This window comes from Rhinopithecus roxellana, chromosome 5 (assembly GCF_007565055.1).
Source record: "Rhinopithecus roxellana isolate Shanxi Qingling chromosome 5, ASM756505v1, whole genome shotgun sequence".
NCBI classification, from domain to species: Eukaryota; Metazoa; Chordata; class Mammalia; order Primates; family Cercopithecidae; genus Rhinopithecus; species Rhinopithecus roxellana.
Window position 1 is genome coordinate 81283487 of NC_044553.1, and position 23545 is coordinate 81307031.

Below are 23545 nucleotides of genomic sequence, written 5' to 3' on the forward strand. Positions count from 1 at the left end.
TACACCTCTTTAACTCTTACTCCTCCTTCAAGATTGCACTGGGGTATGTTCTCTTTCAGGAAGTTGTCCACCCCTTCCACTCCCACCCCTACCCCATCTTACTCTTTTTACAGCATCCCTTGGGATTACTACAGGAAATTTCTGGTGGTTAAAAATCAAGATTTTTGTTGTAGAAATCAAAATTTCTACTTTAAATAAATCATGATTTCACTGTGTGTTATTACCTTCTAACACCATATCTGCTGCCAAGAAAAAGTGAGGAGCTGTCTTTTTGAAACTTTCTGGCATCACTGCAGTTAAATCAAGTTTTAAAGAAAGAATATGTTGAACTAAGAAAAATTCTTTAACAGAACACAAGCACAAGAAAAGGCCCATCTACTGTTCTGAGTATAATAAGCATCAAAGGCATACAAATCAAAACAACCCTATACCCATTAGGAAAAAGTACTGAAATGCCAGTCATCACTGTTAACAGTGGCAAAGTTAAAATAGACATGTCGCTAGAGATAATGGACATTGTTTCCTTTTAGGGGGAGAAAAAAACCATTGGTGGGTAAGCCAGAAAATATTCATGTTGTTGAGCTCTGCAATCTCTATTTCGACATTTGGAAAAGCATAGTTTTCAAAAGCAGGAGGAATTTTCCTCTGCCCAGTTCTCAGGCATCTTTCCTCCTTCAGCTCCCAGAAGCTCTGCCGGTTTGCCCTTCCTTGTGCAGCTGTAGACATCCACTCTTTCTCTTGAGGTCCCAAACTTTCTCCACATCCTTGATTCCCAAAAGACAATCAAACAGGACACACCGTGAATTTTGAATGCTCAGTTTTCTGATGCACCACCCACTGAAATGTAAGTGCTTCGGGCCAGGAACTGCATCTTATTTGATTTTAGGATACTTAGTCCTTAGTAGAGGCTTAATCATAAATGTCAACCACATTTGAATAGAAAAACAGGTGGTACAACAAACACTGAGAAGTGATTTTACAATCTATAAGAATTATCCAAAGATACTTACTGCAATGCTATTTTATTTTTAATTCATTTATGTTTTTATCAAAGTAATACACATAGTAGTTAAAGGCAAATAGTACTACAGGCATATAAAGTGGGGAAAACCTATACTGCTTGACTCCATCTTCTTCAGTCCCAGGAACAGCCACTTTCAATACATAGCACTGTTTCCTTCACTATTTCCTTATTCCTAAATAACAGGCTCATATTGCTACTTTTTCATTTGTCAATCTTATATAGTAACTGTTGAAGTCCTGTTGTGGAAGATAAGAAATTAGCACGCTTCCATTAGGTGTCTCTCCCATTTCCTTGCTCCATTCTATGTACCTATTTATGTATTTGTGTTCACATGTGTGTATATTAGTTATATCACATAGCTATATATATATATCAGGATATATGTTACTACGGCTATATTTGCTCAGTTGCTTACTTTACTTTTCCTGAACTTAGTAACTGTTTCATTTATTTTCATTTGCTTAATTTCTATATACCTATGCTTAGTTTTTCCTACATACAAAGTTTAGAAGCAAAAAAATCTTGTTATTGTTTCCACACAGTCAAAAACAACAGGTTCTTATCAATTCCATTTCTCTTCCCTGAAGAACTATCTCCTAGGGCTCTTCTCATGTCCCCATCTAGCTGCTGATCTCCAGGTCTCCTGAAGAGTCATTCCTGGGAACATCCCACCAATCACCACCCTGACCGTTCCTTCCTTTCTCTCCTGGATGGATCCCATGTCTCCCAGATTTCATTTCTTCTTCTCTTGGTTCACTCCCTCACTGGATGGACCACTACCTTCTTCATTTAGTAATTGACTAAGAAGGGGTGTGTGGGTGGTAAAAGCTTTGAGTCTTGGTATGCCTAGCTTTAAACTGACTGATGGCTGACTGGGCACAAAACGACAGATAGTAAAACATTTACTATTAGAATTTTCAAGGTTGCTATGGTCTCAATATTTGTACCCTGCAAAACTCACGTTGAAACTTAATCCCCAGTGTGGCAGTATTGAGAGGAGGGGCCTTTAAGAGGTTAGTGAATAATGAGAGCTGTCCTTGTGAATGGCTTAATTCAGTCATAGATTAATGGGTTAATAGATTAATGGGCTATCATGGGAGTAGAACTGGTAGCTTTATAAGAAGAGGAAGAGAGACCTGAGCTAGCACATTAGGAGGCTCAGACCCTCAGCATGCGATGCCCTGCACTGCCTTCTCAGGATGCTGCAGAGTCCCCACCAGCAAGAAGGCCCTCATCAGGTGCAGCAGGTGGACCTTGGACTTCTCAACCTCCATCTGTGTGAAATAAATTCCTTTTAAAAATAAACTATCCGGGCTGGGCGCGGTGGCTCACACCTGTAATCCCACCACTTTGGGAGGCCGAGGCGGGCGGATCATGAGGTCAGGAGATCGAGACCATCCTGGCTAACACGATGAAACCCTGTCTCTACTAAAAATACAAAAAAAAAAAAAAAAAAAAAAAAAAACTAGCTGGGTGTGGTGGTGGGCGCCTGTAGTCCCAGGTACTCAGAAGGCTTAGGCAGGAGAATAGCGTGAACCCAAGAGGCAGAGCTTGCAGTGAGCCAAGATTGTGCCACTGCCCTCCAGCCTGGGCGACAAAGCGAGACTCCATCACAAAATAAAAATAAAAATAAAAATAAAAATAAAATAAACTATCCAGTTTCAGGTATTCTGTTGTAAGCAACAGAAAATGGACTAAGACAAAAAGGTATCACTTCATTAACTTCTAGCTTTTACTGTTGGAACTGAGCAGCCCAAAATATTCTGATTCCAGTTTTTTTATATGTTATATGCTCTTTTCTGGATTTTTTTAGGATCATCTCTTTAATACTGGAGTAGTCTTCATGTTGTTCTTTTTATGGTCCTTGTATTGGACACTCAGTGGACCTTCTCAACTTTCAGTTGAGTAAAATTTTATTTCATTACTCTTTGATTAATTCCTTTTCCTTCCCATTCTTTGTTCTTTCATTCTGTAAATGTTCTATTCATTGGATACTGGGCCTCCTGAACGCTTTCTTGTTTTTTTCTCCTGCACCCTCCATTTCTTTATCTTTTTCTCTTAGTTATTTGAGAGACTTTTTAAAACATCATTTTCCAACCAGACTATTTAATCTTTCACATTGATTCTTGGGCTTGATTTTGAAGAAATTTTGTGTTCTCTGTTCCTTCCATTAAAAAAAATCATTCTGGCCAAGCGTGGTGGCCCATGCCTATAATCTCAGCACTTTGGAAGGCCAAGGCAGGTGGGTCACCTGAGGTCAAGAGTTCGAGACCAGTCTGGCCAACATGGTGAAACCCTGCCTCTACTAAAAATACATAAATTGGCTGGGTGTGATGGAGCACACCTGTAATCCCAGCTACTTGGGATTACAGGTGGCTGAGGCAGGGAGAACTGCTTGAACCCATAAGGCAGAGGTTACAGTGAGCCGAGATGGTGCCACTGCATTCCAGCCTGGGTGACAGAACAAGACTCCATCTCAAAAAAATAAAATAAAATAAAATAAAATAAAATAAAATAAAATAAAATAAAATAAAATAAAATAAAATAAAGTAAAATATCATTCTATTCTTGTTTCATGAATGCAGTATTTTCTCTCATCCTTCAAATAAACTAATTTTTTATGTTTCCATTTCATCTTCAATATCTATATATTCCCCAAGTTTACTTTTCTTCTGTTTTCTTTTCATCACTGTCTTTCACATGCTAAGTTTTGCTAATATGCCTGCTACAACTGGCTATCCTTTTGTATTTAAAATTGAGGCATTAAAATAGCAAACTGGGCCAAGCACGGTGGCTCACGCCTGTAATCCCAGCTCTTTGAGAGGGCGAGGTGGCTGAATCTCTTGAGCTCAGGAGTTCAAGACCAGTCTAGGCAACATGGCAGAACTCTATCCCTACAAAACTTTAGCCAGGCGTAGTGGCGTGCACCTGTGGTCCCAGCTACCTGAGAGGCTGAGGTGTGAGGACTGCTTTAGGCTGGGAGGTGGAGTTTGCAGTGAGCCAAGATCATGCCACTACACTCCAACTTGTGTGACAGAGTGAGACTCCATCTCAAAATAAATAAATAAAGATAAACGGATTTTAAAACAGAAAAAAGAAAAAAAATAGCAGACTGAAGCTCTGTGTAGGGCAGGACTTGTTGACTACAAAGTAGACTTAATGAAAGGGACTAAGTAGAGATCCAGTTGGTTTACCTGGGGAAACTGGACAGAGGGGAAAACACTATGACTTCCTAACATCTGCTTATCTTCTAAACTTTGTATCTACATCCAGGGAATCACCTCTCCTTTCCTTATACAAAATCTGCCTTCCATAGCAGAAGCTAAAAATGGCACAATGTTACTTAACGCAGCCTTTCTCACAGACAGGTTGCAGACACACAATCGGCCCCTCAGCCAATGAGACATGCATGTCCTGGACTCTGAATCAAGAGTAGTGCCTAAAGAAAGCAAGAAAGAAGCTAATTCATTTACAAGGAAGGTGGTGGCAGAAGCAGTGCCAATGGTGCACACTGGCACCCTCACGAAAGTACTGACGGTGGCAATCTCAAGCTAGACATCCAGTGTTCATGGGCAACACCACACCACCCTACTTGTGGGAATGAGTGTTGTCTTGGCTACCTGGCCTCCCTTGTTTTTCCCATTTTTCAAACTCAGTTTTACAGTCTTTCCAGTGATTCTACAAGCCACTAAATATTATTACCATAAACTCCATTCCTTCTTAAATCAGACAGAGGGTTTCCCCTTCTATACTGGGGGACCCCCAAAGGCCATATTTGTAGTTCATTTCTAGGATACATTTCAGTGTCTCTGAAGAAGAATGGCTGCATTTCCCATCTGACTGCCAGCATCCTGGGAACGAATCTCAGCAAAAAAGGTTTCAAATAATTCCTATTTCCAGAGCCTCTATAACTGCACTATGGTTAGGGAAAGGACCACAGGTATCTACCTAAAACTAATTCCACCCCTTGGTGCAATCCTCCCAGATACTTGGGGGCCTCCAATCCTGGGGTTGCATAGGGTCAACATTTTTCAGAATGCCTCAGTAAAGCCATTGAAGCCACTTTTTTCACATCACTAAATTAGTTAAATTAAAATTCATGCCCCTCTGTCTGGTGACCAAAATGGTGTTGATCATTCAAATCTGTTCCTATGTCTTTCCCCCGTACCTGTCTTCATATATATTTTTTTATATTCCTTGAATAACACTGGCATAGGGCTTGAGGAGGGAAAGTAAATAATTGGACATGTTCAATCCAACATATTTAACTGGAAACTGCTACACAATAAAACTGAAAACTATTGATTGTAAAATATTTGACACATGCAAAAACATACTAACCATCCAGACTTAATAACTATTAATCTGTCAAGTTTGCTGCATACCAAAAAGGAATGAAACATTACGAATATAGCTAAAATATCAACTTCCTATCCCATGCTTCTCCTGGCCTTTCCAGAGGAACTTTCTTCCTAAAGACGGTATGCATTCTTCCCACACACATTTTGTTAAATGTTTACAAAATGGAAATGCACCCATAATAGTACTGTGTGTTTATGAAATTCATATAGATGGTATCATTTGGAATATATCCTTTTGCAACTTTCTTTTTTCACACAAAATTATTATTAGGATTTGGCTGTTCTGTCTATGGAGTAGCCATTCCTCTTTCATTCCTTTACTTACTTAGCAAACTTGCTCTCACTTTACGGATTCACCTCAAATTCTTTCTTGCACAAGATCCAAGAACTCTCTCTTGGGGTCTGGATTGGGACCTCTTTCCAGTAACATCTTCCTGGTGAACTAAGGAGTAACTATGCTAAGGAGACCTCTGACCCAAAGGAAACAGTGCAACATCAATTGGTTGACTCTGGATATCACCTTTTGTCAGAACTCAGACTTGTGAATGGCCCTCACCATACTGATGCTTTCTAACTGGGCTCCTCTTGAGAGGTGAAGTCAGCTGGGCTTCTGGGTTGGGTGGGGACTTGGAGAACTTTTCTGTCTAGCTAAAGGATTGTAAACACACCAATCAGCACTCTGTAAAAACAGACCAATAAGCACTCTGTAAAATGGACCAATCAGCAGGATGTGGGTGGGGCCAAATAAGGGAATAAAAGCTGGCCACCCAAGCCAGAGGCAGCAACCGGCTGGAGTCCCCTTCCACGCTGTGGAATCTTTGTTCTTTCAGTCTTCATAATAATCTTGCTGCTGCTCACTCTTTGGGTTCGCACTACCTTTATGAGCTGTAACACTCACCATGAGGGTCTGCAGCTTCATTCCTGAAGTCAGCGAGCCCACGAACCCACTGGAAGGAAGAAACTCCAGACACATCTGAACATCTGAAGGAACAAACTCCGGACACACCATCTTTAAGAACTGTAACACTCACCGCGAGGGTGCGCAGCTTCATTCTTGAAGTCAGCGAGACCAAGAACCCACTGGAAGGAACCAATTCCGGACACACTTTCCTCCCTGGATACAAGACACCCTAACAGTTTGGCAAGAATACCACCCCTATTCGGCCTGAAGAAGTTACAAAAGATGGATTTTTGTCTCTCTACAACCCTTAGGATTAAGGGTTCCCTTGTAAAAGGGAGGAGAGAAATATGTCAGAGGTGTTCAAACCAGAGCGACTCCATCTTGTATAGGGGCTGGGTAAAATGAGACTGATACCTATGCGCTGCATTCCTAGGAGGCTGGGCATTCTAAGTCACAAGATGAGATGGGAGGTCAGCACAAGATACAAGTCTTAAGGACTTTGCTGATAAAACAGGTTGTGGTAAAGAAGCTGGCCAAAACCCACCAAAACCAAGATGGCAATCAAAGTGAGCTCTGATTGTCTTCACTGCTCATTACATGCTAATAATAATATATTAGCATGCTAAAAGACATTCCCACCAGCACTATGGCAGTTTACAAATGCCATGGCAACATCTGGAAGTTGCCCTATATGGTCTAAAAAGGGAAGGGCTCCTCAGTTCTGGAAACTGTCCACCCCATTCCCAGAAAACTCATGAATAATCTGCCTCTTGTTGAGTATATAATCAAGAAATAACGATAAGTATGCTCCACGGAGCAGCCCATGCTGCTGCTCTGCCTATGGAGCAGCTATTCTTTTATTCCTTTACTTTCTTCATAAACTTTCTCTCCCTTAAAAAAAATTATCAAGATTTCTCCATGTTGCTACAAAAAGTTATAGATCCTTTATAAAAGGCTTCTGTATGTTTTTCCATTTTTTGTACACACCAGAATTTGTTATGTCTAGATTTCCAATTTTTTGCTATTAAAAACAATGAGAGGAGGAACCTTCCTTTCACATCTTTAGAAACATGCAAAAGTCTCTCTAGAGAGCTCTAGAATGGGAACTGTCGAAAGTTTAATTTGGAGCATCTTTCAACATCCTTAGAGAAAGTCAAACTTCACTCCAAAGTTGTAACAATTTTACAACTCACAGTAATGTATGGGGCCCTGCTTGCTGCCACAGCTTTGCCTTTAAATTATGACTAATATAAGGATATAAAGTATTATCTTGTTGCTTTCACTATGCTTTCCCTGATAATTAGAGAATTTTAATTTGTTTACTGATCTTACTTATGTTCTGTCCATTTTTCTAATAGGTCTTTTTCTTCATTGTTACTGATAAGGTAGAATTTCTTTATATACTATGGATATTAACCCTTCATTAGACATACATGTCTGAGTTTATTCTCAGAGTCTGTACCTTGTGTTGACTTTTGTTTAAAGTATATTTTTTATACATCTGTATTTGAAAATTTTAACATGATAAAATTCATAATTGGGTGTTTTGCTCTAAAGGCATCCCAATCGCCAATATCATTCCCATATTTTCTTCTAAAAGTTTAGAAATGTTCCTTTAAAATAGGATTAAATGTCTTTAATTCATCTAGAATTTACAGGAATATATTTTTATATTTTTATCACACTGTCCCACCATTACTTCTTAAACAGCCATCAACACTTTTGAATTACTGACTTGTATATGGTGTCAAAAACAAGTTCCTGTGCATGTGGAGGTCTCTTTTTGTGGTCTCTCTTCTGTTTTGATGGGGCATTTCTCTCTCCATGTGCCAATGCCACACCAATTCAAATGCCACAGTATTATAATACATCCTGCTAACCCCATTAATTCTACTTCCTCGGCTAATTTTAGAATCACTCTGTCAAGTTTCATGCCAAACACTCTTGGTTTTGTTGTTTCGTTTTTGAACTGCACAAATTTATAAATTAGTTTAGGGAACTTTAAATTATTCTTAATATTGAGACTTCCCACTCAGTAACATATACAGCTCCTACTTATTTAGATCTGCTTTAATAACTTTTAATTCATAAGGCCATTGCATCTGCTAGATTATAATAAAGTAAATTATAATATTTTATTTTGTGACTAGGATCATTCATGTAATCATATTTTCTAATATACTGTTACTGGCGTACTACAAAACTATTGGGTTTTTTTGTTTATTTACTTCATATCCAGTAATCTTACTGAAGTCTTAATTAGAGTTAATATTTTGATGATTCTCTTTAATTTCCCTAGACACTCATATCCTCTTCAAAATAAGGTTTTTCTTTTGTTGTCTTATTGAGTTGGCTAGTAGTTAACATGGCCGACATTTAAGATATAATGTTAAATTTAAAAATAAATATATTACATTCTATTCTGTGAACATATATTTATACATGCAAAAGCACAAGGACTTTAGAGGAATACGTAAAAATAAGAAGTTAATTTTTTGGAAGGATTTTTCTTTTTATAAATATTTGCTATAAAGGAGTTTTCCAAAAACTATAATTACTTTGGAAGTAACATACAGGAAATTACATACACCCCATCATTTTTATTAAAAGTAATGAGAGATCAGTAAGAAAGTAATAAAAACATGGCCAGAATATTTAGAGGAGGAGTAAATCTTACCATATGTGGATATTTATTTATGCAATGATACAGGATTTGACAAACCAAATGACTACTACATATAATCTACCACCTTCACTAAAGCACATGGCAAGGAGTTTGTTCCAGATTATATTATTATATTTCTTACTGCATGACTTTAGTATGGAAAATAGACAGATTATACTTTCAAAATCATTCTTGAAATGCAATTAATTCTTGCTTGATTACGAAATTCATGGAAGGTGGAACCTTTGGTAAAATCTTCAAGCAGGCCTACAACCTCCTTCCCAAAACCAAATTCAGGATCTCTGCAATTAAGAGCACATATGGAAAATGACTTCACAAGTCTCCTGTAAGACAAGGTCTCCAAAGCCTAGCAAATTACTAAGAAGAAAACAAACAAAAACAACACCTGACCCAACTGAAAAGGTTATATTATATAAGACAGACAAAAATTGATCAATAGGATGAAGGGAAAATGGTTGGAGAGATCACATGAATGGAAGACATTAGGATAAACATTAAAAACAAGACACTAGGATAAAAATGAGAATTTCCAAATACAAACTCCAAAAGAAGAAAATATTAACAAATAGAAAAGAGCCAACATTCCTCAGAAGAGGACACACTTTTCCACATTCTCACCAACAACTTAAAATTTTTGCCAATCTGATTATGTGAAACTAAGTACTCTTTGTAGGGACAGAAACAGAAGGCAAGGGAAAAGACCAAAAACGTACCTTTAAGTGAGGAATTAAAGTATGGAAAAGTACTGATAAGAACCTGTGAAAGTAACTAGTACTTATTTTACTATTAAGTGGACAGCTACACTAAGCGGAGAAAGAGGTAAAGAAGAGGAAAGAAAATGCCAAGGATACCCGGACACGGCGGCTCACTCCCACACTCCCAGCACGTTGGGGGACCAAGGCGGGCGGATCACAAGGTCAGGAGTTGGAGACCAGCCTGGCTAACATGGTGAAATCCCGTCTCTACTAAAAATACCAAAAAAAAATTAGCCAGGCATGGTGGCGCATGCCTGTAATCCCAGCTACTTGGGAGGCTGAGGCAGGAGAATTGCCTGAACTCCTGGGAGGCAGAGGTTGCAGTGAGCCAAGATCACGCCACTATACTCCAGCCTGGGCAACAGAGTGAGACTCCATCTTGGGAGAAAAAAAAGAAAAAGAAAATGCCAAGGATAAGAAGTCAGGTCATCAAGGAAGAGGAAGAAGATTGTGCATATTTCTAAGTGGAGTACCTGCTGAAACAAAAGCAGAGCTCCGTGTATGTTTAAAAAAAAAAATAAGAAGAAAAAAGTCATAAAAATAAATTCATTTATGCACATTATACCCAAGAAAAGTACAGAGAGTATAACTTTAAGTTATAAAAGAAAATAGTATTAAGAAGGAAAATAAGGCCAGGTATTGCAGCTCATGCTTGTAATCTAAGCACATTGGGAGGCTGAGGCAAGAGGACTGATTGAGCCCAGGAGTTCAAGATCAATCTGGAAAACATAGCAAGACTCCATCTCAAAATAAAATAAAATAAAAATTGGCCAGGCATGCTGGTGCATGCCTGTAGTCCCTACTACTTGGGAATTTGAGGAGAGAGGATCCCTTGAGCCAGGAGGTGGAGGCTGCAGGGAGCTGTGTTCGTGCCACTGCACTACAGCCTGGGTAACAGAGTAAGACCTCCAGTCTTTAAAAAATAAAAAAGGAAAATGAGAAGAAAAACATAACTAATATCTATTGAGCACTTTCTGTGTGCCAATGACTGGAAAGCACACTGCAGTATAAGAAGAAAATGCCTGGAAATATACATATAGTGCAATAAGAATACACAGGACAACTGCCTAAAAGTTGTTGAGAGTTATGAAAACTTTCACAGAGAAAACAGTGGAGCTGAAACTCTGAGGTAAAACAGGACAAACCTAGGAGACAGAAGTTCAGTAAAGAAGACTGTGTGTGCTATAGCAGAAAGGAATGAATCAAAATCCACTGCATTGTGAGGTAGTACAGAATAATAATAGGATTGAGAACAGAAGCAATGAGATAAATAGGTCATGAGAAGTGGCTTAGTTCAGATGTAACACTCAAAATCATTTGAAGATATAAAAGGAAATGTCGTGTCCAATAAATCAAAAGGCACTGACTGTAATTCTTAAGGAGTCATAGTTTTAAAAAACACCTTAATAATATAAGCGTAAAAACAAAAGCGAATTACTTTAACTTATTAAAAGAACCTCAGTTTGTATTAAGAAAGAAAATACAAAATCCAAGATGTATAACCCAAAGAAGACGGAAAAAATTTTAAAGAAGATATTTAACAAAATTGTGTTTAAAAAAAAAAAAACCAAGTAGGTACTATTATTGTCAAGTTTAGAAGAAAAACATCAAGCTAGATGCTATGATAAAAGAAGTATTTCTACTAAAACACGACATTTTATGTCAAGTAGTAAAAAATAAAATCAAGACAAAAATTGAGATGTAAAAGAGAAATCAACTGAAACGAACTGCAATAATTAGACAAATATTTATTGTATGTCTACTGTATGCCAGGTATTATTCTTAGTACCCAGACTACAGCACTGGTCGAACTGACAAAAGTCCCTGCCTGCCTTCCATGGAGTTACAGTCTAGGGAAACAGGCAGACAACAAATAAATAATAATATTTTTTGACACGCTACAAAGTGCTATGAACAGTAATAAAGCAAGAAAGGGGGCCAGGCCTGTAATCCCAGCACTCTGGGAGGCCAAGGCAGGCAGATCACTTGAGGTCAGGAGCGCAAGACCAGACTCACCAACATGGCAAAACCCCATTCTCTACTAAAAATACCAAAAAATTGCCAGGCATGGTGGCAGGTGCCTGTAATCCCAGATACTTGGGAGGCTAAGGCAGGAGAATCGCTTGAACCCATGAGGCGGAGGTTGCAGTGAGCTGAGATTTTAATTTCCTGATTAAATTAAGAAGTCACACATTATATGTTCCATACAAATAGAAAAAAATACACATAACAAAACATGAAATAAAACAAAAACTAGCAGGTTATCCAATGAATTCTGGGTTAAATAGGATTCCAATCTTAACACACAAGATACTTAAAAAGCTATTCTATTAATTGAGCATTTCTTATGTGCTGAACACTTTAATAACAACTTTGGATACATTATCGATGTACACAAACGAAGTTTTAGGTAATATTAGTAAATCTGTTAATAGTCCCCATAAATAAAACATGAAAAAAGTATAAAAATCATTTAATAGACACAAAGTAGGCATTTAATAATAAAATTCTACATGAAGTTTGTTATAGGGTCTATTTTTGATAAACACACTTATTTTAAACAACAAAAAACGATTATTATTAAGACTGGGTAACTTATTATATCCTAAAATGAAATGATACAAATATTAGGGAAAAATAAACAAAAGTATCATTTTTTTCTGATGTCATAGATATGATACCTGTTATACTGACCATAGTATCCCTAAGAGTCTAATGCACTATCAGGCACACAGATTGAGACAAATATAGTAAATATATTATGAATAAAATATATAATTACTTACATAAAAAGTTTACACAAATTATTCAGAAAAAAATATTAATAGTAGATCTTTGTGAGGTGACATCTATGGCTAACAAATATTCTACAACAAGAATGTATCATTTTACAATGTGAAAAAATATACTGTGTTACTTAAGAAAGTAACAGACTAATCAAGAACAGGAAAATGCCATTTACAAGAGGAAAAAAAATAACTAGAAAATATTTAGCCGGGGCTGGGCACGGTGGCTCATGCCTGTAATCCCAGCACTTTGGGAGGCTGAGGCAGGCAGATCACCTGAGGTCAGGAATTTGACACCAGCCTGGCCAACATGGTGAAACTCTGTCTCTACTAAAAATACAAAATTAGCTGGGCGTGGTGGCACATGCCTGTAATCCCAGCTACTCGGGAGGCTGAGGGAGGAGAATGGCTTGAACCCGGGAGGCGGAGGTTGCAGTGAGCCAAGACCATGCCATTGCACTCCAGCCTGGGCAACAAGAGTGAACGAAATTCCATCTCAAAAAAAAAAAGAAAGAAAGAAAGAAAGAAAATATTTAGCCTTACTGCCATAAAAGAAACTCAAAGTAATTCTTCACTTGTTAATAAACAAAAAAAATTTTTAATTGCCAATAATCAATACTGGGGAAACTGACAGAAAAACTTTTATTTTTATATCTTGCTGGTGGGCACTGCGAATTAATGCTATTGGATTGTACGATGCTATTGTACAATGCTATTGGATTGTGATCAGCTAAATGCTTCAAAAGACATTATAAAATATGAAAAATATAAAGAAAGTAATATACAACATTAAAAATAATCTATATAAAGATGCAAGTACAGCATTGCTAACAGCAGTGCAAAATGGAACTAAATGTATAACTGGGAAATGATTAAGTACATTGTGACACCAAAGCAATTTTTAAAATAGTATACTACATGGGAAAAATTTTATGATGTTAAGCCTAAAAAGTGGAATATAAATGTATATATATGATGATCATTGCCCATGTCTTTTGCAAATGAATCATCTTTAAGCCATTTTAATTACAAATAAAATAAAATTAATCTTCTAGAGAGCCACTAAAAAGAACTCCTTTTAGAAAGCACAAATTCATTAAATAGCTTTCAAATTTCAATTTTAGAGTATTATGACTCAATTCCCATTTCATCATATAGTTAATATTAAGGAAGTCTCTAAAACACAGTATTTGCTATCCTAATATCTAAATCATCCCCTACAATGACAGGATATGTATGACCACAGAAGAATATCTGCAGAAGCTGAAAAAAAAATCCCTAATTTATTCCAGAAGACCAAGAATCAAGGAGTCAAAATGCACAGGGCTTCTAAGTTTATCTAATACATACTGTCTTTACTCCAGCAGGTAAGGATGACACAGTCCATTAACTAACCCATAACCTATTCTCCCAATTCTTTACTAACAACAGATTCTCAAGTTGTTCAGGTGGGTGTGGGACACCCTAGTGTCCTAGAAGATACATCAGGAATTTCCTAAATTTTCTAACGGACTCTTTCGCCCTGTGGCCATGGACTGCTTTAGGGGTAACTAGTCAGGATGAGATTAGTCCTAAACCAGGACTAATGAAAAGTAAACAGAGGTCTGCAGCATTCTTTAGTTTTCCTGATAAAAACGGACTGATTCACCTAGTCTTTACCTGCTATCTTCTTATTCCCCCTTCTTCCTCCTGGAGTACACGGTACCTAGAAGAGCAACAGGCATCTTACCATTCATAAGACTAGCATGAGGAAAGATACCAACAGGATCAAGGAAAAAGATCCAGGGTCCCTTGTGGCATCACTGACCATGTGTAACAGCTCTGGATTGTTGATTTCTGGGGCTGCTTTGTATGTGGGAGAATTAATTTCCTTTTGCTTATGCTACTAGAGAGGTTTTCTAATGCTTGCAGATGACTGCATTCCTGACACAAGTAAATCTAAATAGGTAAATATGAATTTTACTCACAAATACTTACAATTTAATTGTCACCAAAAGTAGACAATATTTGGATCAAAGATGAAGTTTAAACAGGAGTTTGTAAGTAGAATGAAGAAACAAATGAACACATTAATGGTAGGTAGATTACAGTAGGGTCTTTAAGATGCATCCTTAAATTCAGTTACAATAATCAGAGTCCACTAAAAAATATACAAATATCTTATATATGGAGCACAAATTTAGTGTGTTAATGAAAAAGTCTCACTCCCCCAGCCTATTTTTCAATGATTATTCAAGGACAAGTTTTCTATATCAAATCCAGTTCAGTAACATGAAGTGAAACTTCATACCAAAAAAAAAAAGTTTATATAATTCTACTTTGGGAACTAAACTTCTTATTTTTTCAATAGTTAGAAAACATGGTTTTGGAAATTTTAAGAATTACATTTTAATTTGGTAGAAAAAAATGCAGTAAAGTTTTTATTCTGTTCATAACCATTGATCAGGTTAAAAGTATACTCATGATAAATCAGGAACTAGGTCAAAATCTTTTGGCTTTAAAAACAGTTGTTCTTTTTATTACTCCATACTTATTTAGCAGGTAAAGAAAATGTTACAGTATTTCACATAACATCTCTATGAGACCCTTACCGCCATAAATGATAAAATGATAAAATCATGAATACTTGACAATGTTTTAACACAATCCTGGCATAAAATTTTTCTGGGAGAGTCCAATGCCAGTGGGCAAGAGGAAATCTATAAAAAGTACATACTATTAAGAAAAGCTGAAAAAACTTCATTTTAATGCCTTTCTCTACAAAAAGTAAAGCTAAGGCCAGGCACGGTGGCTCACACCTATAATCTCAGCACTTTGGGAGGCCGAGGCAGGCAGATCACCTGAGTTCAGGAGTTCCAGACCAGCCTGGCCAACGTGACGAAACCCCATCTCTACTAAAAATACAAAAATTAGCTGGGTCTGGTGGTGCGTACCTGTAATCCCAGGTACTCGGGAGGCTGAGGTAGTAGAATTGCTTGAACCAGGGAGGCAGAGGTTGCAGTGAGCTGAGATCACGCCACTGCACTCCAGCCTGGGAGATATAGTGAGACTCCATCTCAAAAAAAAAAAAAAAAAAAAAAAAAAAAAAAAAGTAAAGCTGAAAATTACGATTGAGTAGAAAATGAAAATGTTGACATCTGCTGCTAGTTTGCATGCATTCAAAATGCTTCAGCAAGGCCAAATGCCCTGGCTCACACCAGTAATCCCAACATTTTGGGAGGTCGATGCAAGAGGACCACTTGAGGCCAGGAGCTTGAGACCAGCCTTGTTAGCAACACAGTGAGACCCTGTCTCTACAAAAAATAAGAAACTTAGCCAAGTGTAGTGGTGTGCACCTGTAGTCTCAGCTATTCAGGAGGCTCAGGTAGGAGACTCGGACTTGGTTGAGCCTGGAGGTTTGAGTATATAGTGAGCTATGACTATGCCACTGTACTCCAGCCTAGGTGACAGAGCAAATCCTCTCTCTAAAAAAACAAAAACAAAAAGGTTCAGGAAATAAAAGAGAGCCCCAGATTATCTAGATTCACAAACTAAACCTTCATCAGCAAACTACCTACAAGTGCACATATGCCCGTTCAACAGCAACCATGGCTTTCACCAGCCTTCCACGCCATTTCTGATTACAGTTCTGGTTACAGCCAAGTGAAGCAGACAGTGGTTAGCTAAGGCTCTTTAGTAACCTTCCCCCAGAAGAGAAATCTGCCTTGAAACATGATGGAGCTCTCCACATGTCTGTAGTTTCCTACTGTCTCCTAAAAACCTGTCACTCTTGATGTATCCAGAAAATTAACGGCAAAAGTAAAACCAGGTTCATCTTTAGAAAAACAACGCTCTCTATATAGTCACGAGATCAGTGAATGTCTCATACAATGGCTGGTAAATTCTAGGTACTCAAGCAGAAGTATTCCTTTTTCCTACACTTTTAAGTCCGTGCCCTCATATTCACTCAACAAATATCCATTATTCCATAAGTATTTGAGGCATCATTCTACATGCTGAAAAGACTGCCCTAAAAATGTTAATATTTACTTCGAGAGACAGAAAATAAACAAACATATGATGTAAGAATATCATTATGTACTTAGGCTTTAAATTCAATAAAATATTTTTTTACCTATGTCACCCAGGATGCCAACAAGAATATTACTTCTAAAAGTGAGTTTTTGGTCTAAAACTCATGAGATAACTGATTTACATATCACAAACCAACACTTAATAATTACCTACAATGTAAGCTAGCAATATTCATCTTCCAGCAAATTGGAAGCATTTTCATTTCAATTGATTCATATATTTCTAAAAAACTGAACTTGTACAAATTAGAAAAATAGCAGTTATCACCATAAACTATGCAAAAGATAGTATTTTACATTTTGTTGGCAGTCAACTTGAGCCTAATGCTACAATCCACAACTATCACAGGAAAGTGAGGTAGGTTTCTTTACATCAGTTACATCTGAAAAAAGTCTTAATTTCTGGGCCTCTTAAAGTATGAACTCACACAGGAGTCAATCATGACTAGTTTAATTTTATTTTACTTTGTTCATTTTCATATTTGTATTCAATAAGGTACTTTCACAATAATCCAATGTAACAGAACCACAGATTAACACAGAATTAAACAGGCATTCACGTATCAAGTACCACATCAAAGCCAGAAGTTAACAATAAGCGCAAGTAGCCCCTCTGTGCAGAACATTACAAAAATACAGCCTGTAGTAACCATGATCAGTAGCAAAGTGCTCCGAATTCTCAAATAGTGAATGTCTTTTCTTACGAAATTAATGGGTGGTAAGCACTTAGATTGAAATTAATAAAATGTCAGAGAAAAAATGTGATATTGAATGGGGAAACATTTTCCATAAGTAAAACTAATGAAAGAAATCACAAAAGAAAACATTGACAGATTTGGTTACATGAAACTTTTAAACATCTGTACATTAAAAGGCAAACCAAATACTAGTTTAAAAAAATACAATAAATACAATACAGACTGAATACACTGAATATATGCAAAGAGTTGTAAAGCAAGATAAAATACTAAGACTTCAAAAGAAAAATGGGAAAAGAAGTATTAATGAGTGTGGTATTACGACAGCTATATTGGTTTTTGTCCACAGTTCCTAGCTCCTAACTCCCACAGTCCTTGTTAAAATGCTGGGGTACTTCAGGTCTCAGGAAACAGAATCTCTCTCTCTCTCTCTCTGACCTCCCGTCCTTTCACCTGCCCAAGGCAGGACTCTCATCTGATTGTGGATCAAAAGACCCTCATTCCAGAGAGTCCTGCTTCATATCCTACGGGAAGGAAAGCTACACAGAAAGGCCAAGAAAAGTCTGAATAGACAGGCCTTGCTGGGTTTAGATAATGTGCTTTTTGTCCAATCACATTTCTACACGGTTGTCAACCAGGCCATGTAATAAAGCCTCCTTGTTTAAAAACCCAAGAGGACTAGGTTTGAAAGAGCTTCTGGAGAGGTGAACACGTAGAGGTTCTTGGAAAGTGGCATGCCCAAGGAGGGCATGGAAGCTCCGCGCTCCTTCCCTGATACCTCGCCTTACACAACACTTCATATGAATCTTTTGTAATATCCTTTTATATAAATCAGTAAACATGTTTCCCTGAGTTCTGTGAGCTGCTCCAGCAAATTAATTGAACTCAAAGATGGGAGTTGTGGGAACCCCAACTTAAAGTTGTCAGTCGGAAGTCTGGAGGCCCAGACTTACCAATGATGTCCTAAGGTGCAGGGGGCAGCCTTGGGGACTGAGCCCCCAACATGTGAAATCTGACACTATCTTAGGGTGGATAGTGTTGGAACTTAATTGAGGACATCCAGCCAGTGTATGCTGCTTGGCATATGAGGAAAAAAAACCACACCTTTTGTCACAGAAGTTGTCTTCCGTGTTGATGACTGTCATGGTGGTATGAAAGCAGAGGAAAGACATGGTTTGAGAGAGTTTTTCTGAAACAGTAGGCAATTCACAAAAGAAAAAATTGGTTAAACATCTGAAAAATGTTTCTGTTCAATAAATACAATACAGGCACACCTCATTTTATGGCACTTCACTTTATTGCACTTTGCAGATTTTTTTTACAAATTGAAGGTGTGAGGCAACCCTGCATTGAGCAAGTCTGTCAGTGCCATTTCTCCAACAGCATGTGCTCACTTCCTGTCTCTGTGCCACATTTTGGTAATTCTTGCAATAAGTCAAACTTTGTCATATTATTACATCTGTTTTGGTGATTTGTGATCAGTGATCTTTGATGTTACTACTAATCTTTTGGGGGATGCCACAAACCACACTCACAGAAGATGGCAAACAATCAATAAATGTCATTGAAGTTCTGACTGCTCCACCCACCAGCCATTCCCTGTCTGCCTCCCTCTCTTCGGGCTCTCTAGACTCTGAGACCACAATATTGAAATTAGAATGGCCTCTAAGTTCAAGCGAAACTTGAAAGTGAAAGGAAGAGTCACAGGTGTCTCATTTAAAATCAAAAGCTAGAAATGATTAAGCTTAGTGAGGAAGACATGTTCAAAGTCAAGAGAGGCCAAAAGCTAGGATGGTACCAGTTAGCCAAGTAGTGAATGCAAAGGAAAGGTTTTTGAAGAAAATTAAAAGTACTACTGCAGTAAACACATAAATGGTAAGAAAGCAAAACAGACTTAACTGCTGAGATGGAAAGTTTTAGTGTTCTGGAGAGAAAGAAGATCAAACTAGCCACAACATTCCCTTAAACCAAAGCCTAATCCAGAGCAAGGCCCTAACTCTCTTCAATTCTACGAAGGCTGAGAGAGGTGAAGAAACTCAGAAGAAGAGTTAGAAGCCAGCAGACATTGGTTCATCAGGTTTCAGGAAGGAAGCTGTCTCCATAACATGAAAGTGCAGGCTCACCAGCAGGTTATCCAGAAGATCTAGCTAAAATGATTGATAAAGGTGACTACACTAAACAACAGATTTTCAGTATAGATGAAACAGCCTTCTCTTGGAAGAAAATGTCATCCAGGACTTTCATAGCCAAGAGGAGAAGTCAATGCCTGGCTTCAAAGGTTCAAAGAACAGGGTGACTCTCTTATTAGGGGCTAATGCAGCTGGAGATTTAAAGTTGAAGCCAATGCTCATTTACAATCTGAAAATCCTAGGGTCCTTAAGCATGCTTTAAGAAAAATAAGAAGTATTAATTTTTACAAAATGTGCTCATTAATTACTGGAAGAGTGAATTTTTTTTTTTTAATTAGGAATATGTATCAAGAGCCTTTAAAATGCTTACTTACTTTTTTTCCCCCAGTTATTTTATTCCTGAGTATTTTTTAAGGAAACAATTCAAAAGACAAAATTCTGTGCAAAAAAATGTTCATCATAGCATTATTCAGGATAGCAAGGAGCTATAAACAACCTAAATGCTCCCAAACTATGCTTATAGCAATAAATATTGTAAAAAGTGTGGCAGCCCGAGTGCAGCAGATCAGGGGAACAAGAATGAAATTCCCAAAACTTCACCAAAACGTTTTATAAAGAATGAAATCACAGGATGTTGTAGTTTCTGAACTGTTATCTTTTTCTATCAATATAGAAGTCAACAACAACAATGACAACAAGCCCTCTTTATACAGAAGGTCACCTGTGGGAAGTGTTACTCAAGAATGCTGAGAACATCTTTGGTTTCACAGTGGGGCAGAACTGACAGGGAGCTAAGACTGAAAGCAACAGAAAAAGAACATCTTTTCTCACCAGCCTACATCAGAAAAGCAGATACATTTTTTTTTAACTTTCTTTTATTTTTTATTTTTAAGTCTGTGGTGTTTAAGTTACACGATTTTCTTTAAGGTCATCCGCTTTTAAATTCAATATCATGGCTTCATGGGTGCAAAGAAAGCAATAATACTGCTCAAAAATAAACAAGGCATCTAAACTTCCTTAAATTAACAATTGAAGGTTTGAGCACAGTGAAGCCAAGGTTCAATACCAAGGCATTAATTTGTTCAGGAAAAAAAAATACAGTATCTTAAACAGAAAAAAAATCTCTAAACTACCTTTGCTGAACAGAAATAACGTTATCAGTACCATGTTCCTACAAACTAACAGAAGATGCTGCAGGTCATAAATATTAGGAAAGAAAACTTTTTTCTCTCATTTTATATTAATCCTTGGTACATTTGAAAGGACTGAACGGAATATTCCATTCAGATAGGCTAAAGCTCAAAATCTGTAACTGGATGAGGGTATGAATTTCAAACACAAACCACAAGCTGAAAAATAATCTGTCTCTAGTTACTTTATATAAAACACTGTGCTAGGTCTCAATTTTAAAAAGCTGGCAAGAATTGCATTTATTCAATGAATCAATCAGTTCTACACTAACAACTAGGTTACATATATTCTGATATTTGTTCTCTATATAAAAAAAAAAAAAAGAATTGAATATGATGTAGAGGAGCCCTACTTAAACAATACAATGGGATCTCTGAAGCACACAGATCTATAAAATGGGTGCAGGCCAAGGAAAAAGTCTCCTTCCCTATACATTCCTGGCATATTTTCCTTTATTTCAGAATATCAATTCATAGGTCTGTTCAAATTATACTGTTAGCATTTCCTAAGAAAAAAATAAGCTCTGAAAAACATGCCTTTCCTATCTTGACATCCAATGAAAACATTCAAACTAATACCCTATTTGGTTGACTAAGGTAAGGAGGAAGAGAAGAGAGGAAAAAAGAACGCAGAAGCAAAATGTTTTTTCCTCTTCTGTCATTACTGTTTTTAACTTAACATGTCTCAAAGTGTTTAGCTCCATGGTGATGGGAGCAGGCGAAAAATACAGAAACACTGAAAGAACAAATTCCCCCAGAATATATCAGGGTTCCTAACGCAAAGCGTACTGTGGAATTATAGAAACATACAAGTTGAAAATAGATTCTTATAACTTAGTAATGGTGGAAGATGAACAATCTTTCCTTATAATAGCTTTCAAAAATCTGCTACATTCACCCCACCAAAAAAGCTGAGCCAGATTTCGATTTGATTTTTTAAAAATTATTATCTCCCAGGATAAAGAAAATAGACGAAAACGTATTCATTGTTTAGAAGGGTGGATTTCAACGGGGGAGACTCTGCCCTCCAGAGTGACACTGAGCAGTATTTGGAGATATCGGCAGTCTAAACTGAGGAGGCGTTACTGGTATCTCGTGGGTAGAGGCCGGGGATGCAGCTAAAAACATGTAATTCCACAGCCCTTCACAACAAAATTATCTGACCCCAAATGCCAGAGTCCTAAGGTTGAGATCCTCGTTTAGAAATACTTTCAACACTGAAATGTGCAGATTTATAATCACCCAAGTTCCAAAACACAGTCCCTTAGGTCAAAGGAAGGAAGGAAGGCTCCAAGGCACTCTGCAGTCCCTACAGACTGATGTATGGAATGACTGAACTTTCATACTAAGGATACAAACTCAACAGCTGCTGCAGGAGAAAAGTTCAACCATTCAGTAACTTACAAGCTTAAAAAGAAACAGGGCATGGGAAAATACATTTATAAATAAACCTACACTTTTAGCTAACATAAAATCAGTATGATAACCTATTAAATGAAGATAATATCAATGATATTCTGTACCTTTTGTGGTAGTAATAATAGCTATGGTACAATTAATTTCCACTTACTGGTTCTTGCTTGCTAAAACTTTCAAGATCTCAAAGTTTTAACTAAATGCCTTAGGATACATTTATTCTTTACTACGATTAATAATATTTTCTAGCCCCTGTTATGTGAACGGTCCTAAAGCCTGGGGAAAGGATGGCAGGTACAGCAATCAAAACCATCACTCTTGAGGGGCTTACGGTCTAGTAGGGGAAAGTGAGAACAAGCAAATCAATAAACAAGATAAAGGTCAAATGGCTGGAAGTGCCATCCAGAAAATTAAAATATAGTAATATGATCAAGAGTGGCTGGCTGTCTGGCTGGCTACTTTCAACTGATTTGGTCAAGGAAGGCTTCTTTGTGAAGAAGTCATTTAAAATAAGATGACTAAATGTCATGAAGGAATCAGCAACACAAAGCATGAATGTTCCAGGCAGAGGGAAGAGCAAGTAGAAAGACGCTGGGACAGGAGCAAACAGCATGTCCAAGGTAAAGAGTGCCAGTGTGGCTGGAGGGGAAAGGGAAATGACCCAGAAAAGAAAAGATAGATGGTGTGGGGCTGTGAAGAAGCTTGGAGGGCCTGGTATGGGGTTGGACTTTAAGAGCAACATTAAAGGTTGCAGGTTCCACATCCCTGTCTCATGACATAACCCAGCTCAACATCAAACCAGCTTACATTAAGGTGGGATCAGCAGAGATGCAGAGAAGCAGACAGAGTTGGACACTTTTGGTGGTAGAGCCAACAAGGCATACCGATGGATTTGATGTGATTAAGAAATATGTTACTGATGGATTTAGAAAGAGATGAATCAGTGATAACTCCTGAATGCTTAACTTGAGCAACTGAACAGATGATTCTCCCAAGGAATTCCAAGTGAGACAGAAACGGGTTTAAGGACTATAAATAGGAAGAGTGGCCATCCTGGTTTGCCCAGGAAGAAGGGGTTTCCTAGAATGTGAGACTTCACTGTCAAAACCAAGAAAGTCCCAGGAAACAAGGATGAGCTGATGACCCTAGGCACACATCAAGGTTTTTGTTGTTTTTCAGCTCACTACAGCCTCGAATTCCTGGGATCAAACGATCCTCCCACATCAGTCTCAACTGATTTGGTCAAGGAAGGCCTCTTTGCAAAGAAGTCATTTAAGATAGTAAGACTAAATGACTAAATGTCACGGAGGAATCAGCTACACAAAGCATGAATGTTCCAGGCAGAGGCAAAAGCCAAGTGGAAAGACCCTAGGATATGAACGAACAGTGTGTCCAAGGTAAAAAGTGCCAGTGTGGCTGGAGAGGAAAGGGAAATGACCCTGGGACTAGCTGGAACTAGCTGTAGCTGGGACTACAGGTACATGCCATCATGCCCAGCTAATCTTTATTTTTTGTAGAGACCGAAT

At 37.7% G+C, this 23545-nt stretch overlaps 1 protein-coding gene across 11 annotated transcripts in view; it reads right to left on the minus strand.

Moving 5' to 3' along the window:
- The window catches only part of SIPA1L1 (signal induced proliferation associated 1 like 1), a 412564-nt gene that overhangs the window by 167465 nt on the left and 221554 nt on the right, over nt 1–23545 (minus strand). Inside the window, exon 1 of one of the 11 annotated variants that reach the window (XM_030930497.1) lies at nt 14173–14218. The exons of the other annotated variants lie outside the window; for them this stretch is intronic. The gene's annotated coding sequence lies outside the window, so the exon portion shown is untranslated. Of the gene's footprint in view, nt 1–14172; nt 14219–23545 lie in introns of those variants that run through there. 11 annotated transcript variants of the gene reach the window in all.